This window comes from Coffea eugenioides, chromosome 8 (assembly GCF_003713205.1).
Source record: "Coffea eugenioides isolate CCC68of chromosome 8, Ceug_1.0, whole genome shotgun sequence".
NCBI lineage: Eukaryota > Viridiplantae > Streptophyta > Magnoliopsida > Gentianales > Rubiaceae > Coffea > Coffea eugenioides.
In genome coordinates, this window is record NC_040042.1 from 26,025,486 (window position 1) to 26,032,103 (window position 6,618).

A 6,618-nucleotide genomic window follows, 5' to 3' on the forward strand; every position below is an offset into this window, starting at 1 on the left:
CTAATTCATTTTAAGGCTAAAAGATCGAAATGCATAGTGTAATTGTGTTTAGATGCATTTAACAACTATTAAAAAAAATAGGTATTTATTATGTTACAATTATTATGTGTGTTTAAGAATTACCTAGGGATATTTTGATCATGAAAAAAATTAACTTCATCTTAATCTTGTCAAAAAAAAAAGACCATAGAGGGTACAGTGTATATATTTTGGAGTTTTGGAGTTTGGGGGGGGAGTATCAGAAGGGCCCAAGTTCAAGGGGGCAAAGTATAATTAATCCAAAAATGTGTTAAGCATCACTCATAATATATAAATGCATTTTATACTTCACTTGTAAACAAGTTGTTCATTCTAGAAAAAGAAAATTTTAAATCACACCTTGAAAGTCTTCTGCGGTAGGTGAATAAGAAAACAAAGACAAATTATATACAAAATTATAATTCTGGCAACATTTTGTTATATTTTGTTATGGATTTTCAATAGTAATTATAGCACGTAATATACCAATATCACACTAACAATGTTTCAAGTATCGTATTTGGAATTCCAGCTAAACATTTCTTCTGCGCTTGAAGTGTTTTTTTTGTAACACTAGTATTTTATCCAGTGCTAATATGATAGGTTACTTTTTTTTCAATTAATTGTGAACTTTTGTAAGAAAAATAATTCATGAAAAAGATATATAATAAGCATCCTTACATGTCTATTAATATTAATTGTAAAAAGTTAAATCTTCTAAATGTTCAACTACCAAAACATATTTTTACATTTATATACCTACATTTATTGTGATGTAGTAATATTCATCAAACTCTTTGAGATGATTGTCAAATTCTTATAATGAATATAGATCTAGAACCACATAGTTGTATTTAATGAAGTAATTACAAAGGACGAAACAATTCAAGAACATTTAGTTTTTAGCAACATTACTGAATTTACCAGTGTCATAATAAAAGCTACACTAACTAAAGTTACTCCATATGCTTAAAAAATAATTTAGGATGATAAAAAAAGGATAAAAGTTGTTAGAAGAGATATATAAACATAATAGCAAAATAACTCAAATTTATTAAAAAAGATAGTTGTTTAAAGAGAGAGAAACTATGAAAAGAAATTGATTAGATAATAGTAGAAAACAAAAATAGGTAAACCTCAAGTATCTGAATGATTTTCTAATTGTTTTTAATTAGACATGTCATCTAGAAGAGAGAATATGGATAATTAAAACAAATGTTATATAATATATATGTATATAGGTACAATTCAAATTTAAGTAATTGATCTCTTGATTGGATTTTTCTACCCATGCACATTGGATATTCATTAATAGATCCATGTTACACCTAAGTATTGTGTGAATGCACATATTCACAATTTTTCTTAAAAAAAACAATACTCTCAATGATTGCCCGCCAGTCACCTGGTTGCCAAATCTTTCTTATTATGTCACCATTTTTTTCTTTCTTATTATGTCACCATTTTGTTATTCAACTATATTTTACTTTACCATGATTTACAGTTTTTGATTCAAACTGAATTTCCAATATTTAGGGGGCAAGCGTAGGTTTGGACCATTTTGAAGGCTGAGCTTTGGTTCTTTTGCAGTAACCGTTCATCTGTGTGATTGCTTGAGTTATTTGTGCAATTTTTTAAAAAAATTTTAAGTGCAACTTCTAAACTTTTGAATGTAATGTATAAAAACCTCCTACAATTGTTTGAATTAACTTTTTATACACTAATAGTATAGTGATATTTTTATATTAATAGTTCCGAATATATGTTACATGTGTATGATTTGAATTTCAAATTTAAATTCATATTATATGACAATGATTTAAATAAGTTAGTATAAAAAAAATTATACACTGACAGTGTATAAAAAGATACTCTAAATGTTTATTCCATATTGCACTTCAATTGCTTAAGTTATTTATTGGACACTTTACCCCTTCTTTTGGCACACGTATGCATTTAACTATTGAAAAGTTGTTATTATTGAAAATCAGTAAAAGTCATTTCTCCCCCCCTTGGTTTACATTGTTTTCTTTTACATCAAACCGCCTTGTGGCTTTTATATTCTTCACTTTAGTCTCTTAACGTTTTTTGCTACTCAACCCCATTCACCATTGGTGCAGATGAATTTGATCCTTTTGTCACTCTATCCACAATTTACTGTAACTGTTTTTTACTTTTTTTTATTTTAATTTTTAATACATTTAATTTATATGGAAGCATATGTAATACCGAAGAAACCAGCACAAATACATATCTTATGTTTAACTTATTTTAAACTTAAAAAACCCATAGATTACTCTATCATCCCCTCGTAGATAAAACCAGAAAAGGGGTGAATTCTTAATAGATCTAATGCTAAATATATAATATACAATATTTTAATGTTTTTGTATGGCAAAAATTTAAATTTCTAAAAAACATTTTTAAGAATTTTTTATCTTTTACAGGAACAAAATCGAATTTTCTGAAACTTGGGGAATAGGGAAGGGCTCCTCCCTTGATTTCCTTTAATTGTTTTATTTTTCTTGCATCTTTTCGTCTTTATACTTTTTCTTTTTCCTTATTCTCTTCTCTAGCTTGCCTGCTCTTCCAAAAGGAATAACTTATTAGAAAATAAGGAACTCAACATCGAAAACACTACATTAATCTGCTTTTAATGTAGAGTCAAATTACAACCTCCATATTTATAAATTACTCAAAATTGCATAATTGGACTGTTTTTTCAATAACTGACTAGAGTACCTTGGGACACTTAATTCATATCAAGGTTATTAGAAATCCATTATTCTTAGTTTAACATGTAAATAACTCCTTAAAAATGAATTAATGCTAAATCTGAAAAGATCAAAATTAGCTAGCTTTAGTAATATATCCAGAAAGATGAAAGTAACCGCTCCAATGTGTCACCTAACAAGTTGTTAATTTGAAGTTTTAAGTTTTTTGAAATCTTTGTCTTTTTGGCAAGATCAACAACAGAGTTTGGTCAAAGAAGTAAAACTAAGATGAGTGACTAAAAATGAAACAAGGTAAACCTAAAATTTTCGGCCTGTGGGGGGTTGGCGTGGGGGGGAGTAGTGCTAGCATACCTTTGTGTAAATTGATCATTTTAACAAAACCGATGGCGACACAAGTAAATCAGTCAAGGGGTAAAATGGTAAAAAGCTTACGTCAGGGACTAAGGTGAAAACATGCCAAAATTTAGATTGGTTGATGTAATTAAGCCTTTAGTAAGGATTTTGTCGAGGGTAAGTCGAATTTACATTGATCTTTTTATTTTCTTTTTTTATAGTGTAAGTGGGAGATATCAAATTTGGAATCTCTCACTTATACTCTTTGCCTTCGGTACTACCCAATTCATTCCTTCTCCTAATTTACATTGATCTTAAATCTTTGGCTTTCCATTATTTTGTTTGTTCTCAAAATTTTTTTCTTAGGGTCCAGGAAAACAAAATTATTAACAGGATGAGAAAGGGAAAAGCACAAGAAATTATGTCATCCTCCACCTCCTATCTAGAGAAGAAGTGGTCAAGGTTGTTGTCGGAAATAGGACCAATAAGGCAAAAATGAATTAAAATCAAATGAAACAACATAAATTGTGATTAGTTTTATTGTTACAAATCTAAATTCAGAATAACTTGATTTTGGAAATGAACAATATTTGGTCTTCATATTTCTATAACAAATTGTACATGTTATTTTTAATAAGTTACAACTCTTTGTAACCCAATTCAATAATTAATTTTAATGGGTTCAGATTTTTATATGTTCAGCAAAAAAAAAAAAGAACATTTTAATTAATTAAGTGACTCTAAATTATCTAAGCAAGCCCCCCGTGGGTGTTTCACTACTTAATAATTTAGTAATTTAATAGATTCAGATTTCAGATTTGAAATTCAGTTTTATCAAAAACACCCAGCTTCCACACTATTAAAGAAATTTTCAATGATAAATATTCTGCCTATTGCCCCATCTAAAACTTTATTTGATAACACAATTCAACACTTAAACTTAGGGTCGTTTGATTCATGGGATGACATGGGATTGGATTAATCATCATGTGTCATCCCATGTTTGGTTGTATTTTATACATGGAATAACACATCTTACCTAATCGAATTAATCCCCTATTAATGGGGTAAAATAATCCGATGGGGGAGATGGGATTAGTCATCCGGGGATAACTAACGGATAGAATGATAAAATTTTAAACTAATTTATCCTTACAAAAAATAGAAATTTGTACTCTTATAATTATATAATCCTACTCTCACATGATAATATAATATGAATGAACTAATTTGCCCCAACTATTTAATTTTAACATTTTTTGACTAATTTACCCCTACTACCAATATAACAATATTTGGACTAAGTTATCCTTATGAATGATTCAAATTCAAATTAGCTATTATATAACCATACTCTCACATAATAATATCATAATAAATAGACTAATTAGCCCCTACTAATTCTATTAAAAATTTTGACTAATTTGCTCCTATTTATTGTTTTAAAAATTTTGACTTACCCCTATTAATTGATTTAAAATTTTTGACTAACTTGCCATACTAACATCATAATAGAAGGGCTATATTGCCCCTGGACTAAATTACCCTTACTAACCTTATTTTCTAAAAAAAATTTATATAAATATATAATCTTATTAATTGGACTTTGTGAATAAAGACTCAATAAGCTCAAACTCGATCCAAAGAAAAATCATCTATATTAGCCTGAGTTCAGCTTATTGAAAGCTCTTAAATGAGTTAGGTTTTAATCAATTTAACCTTAATTTAGCCAAAACTTGGCCTATTATTTAATTGAATTTCAAATTTAGGTTCAAAAAGTTTGGTCAAAATCTATTTTTAAGGGCCCAAATGGGCTAAGTTTGAATGATTGCGAATTTTCATATATCAAAATCCTTAATTTACTTTATAATTATAAAGTTTAAACTACTCTATTTTAATAAAATTTGTAAATATTAAATTATTTTATTAAAAAGAATCTACAAATTAATGGATGCTTTGGTCATTAACATAGTAATCCTTTCTCATCCAATCTCCAACCAAACATAGAATAGGATTATTTTCCAGTATATCCTATCCAACCGAGAACCAACCAAACACTAAATAACTTGGATTATTTATCGGGGGATGACTCAACCCAGGATTAATAATCCGAGGATGAGTCATCCCATTTCATCCAGTCCGTGAACCAAACGGACCCTTAATGTATTCAGATCTTAATATATTCAAATGTGTTTGATAACAAAAATTAAACATTTGAATTGATTAAGTGCCACTAAATTTTCTAGATAAAATTTACTCCCAAATATAAGTGATAATCTATTCACTCATCACTAAATGTGATATACACTCAAATATTTTTGATTGAATACTTAACAATTCAATAATTTAATGGATTCAGATTTTAGATTTCAAATTTTAGTTTTCAGTTTTCAAATTTCAATTTTATCAAACGCATCCTAAGTGATTCATTATACACTTTCAGGTTTAATCAACTGTTATCATTTTTAAACTTTGTGGATTAATCAACTGTAGGATAAAGAATCAAACTGTCGACCCAACTTGTCGTACAGTTAAAGCTAGTAAAAGTTGCTAATTAAGATAATACGTAAACCTCTCATATCATGTGGTAAACTTTATCATTATTAGTATTCTGGACTATGAAACAGGGCAAACAAATGTTAAACATACATTAGTTTTTAATGACCAAGTGAAATGGTACTTCACCTCGTCATCCAAGCACATAGTTAAACAATTCCGAGTATTCCGGAAATTGTCTCCTTTTGATTATACAGATTAGCTGCTAATCCAGTTTTTGATAACAATGGACTTGATATCTTATTATCATCCATCTAATCTCGTTTAACCGACCTCTGTTTCACTGTTATCGAAGAGGAGTTTTTTTTTCCCTGTTGTTTTCTTCTAAGTTGAGCAAGTGAGAAGTACCTTCCGTGTAATACTCACAGGCGGATCTACTCGAAGAAAAAGTCAATTTGAAGTGTAGAATTTTCTTAACGATTTGTATTTACCTGACTAATTTGTATATGTGCCACGAGTAACCATAAAAAAATGCACTTCGAAAGTTAGTACATACATGTTTAAGTAATTTGATCACAATAACAGATGAAGCTAGAAATTTTCACCAAAACTAGAGAAAATATTGTAAATATTTATTAAGTTTTGCGAGGGTAAAAGTTCCAAATTGTAATGGCCATTTACGTGTGTGTGTCTGTGTTCTTTTAAAAAAGAAAATCCTAATTTTCTGAGTCTTGGATTGCGATGGTCTATCCCTAGTCTATGATAACAATCCCTAATAAAAGAAACAAAGAATCCATGTAATCAGTAATTTTGATAATGACTAGCTACAAGCAATGCCCGATATGTAGTACAAAAAATACATCCCAATAGGATTTCTTTAATGAAAAAATTCTGTCTATACTATAATATAAAGCATTGTTAAGTTTCCTACATCATCTTATGTTCTTCTTCATACGTTATTACTTGCTACTATTTAGATGTAAATGTTACTATGTTCAGCCATTTTTTTAAAGATAAAGTTTGGATGATTTTGATT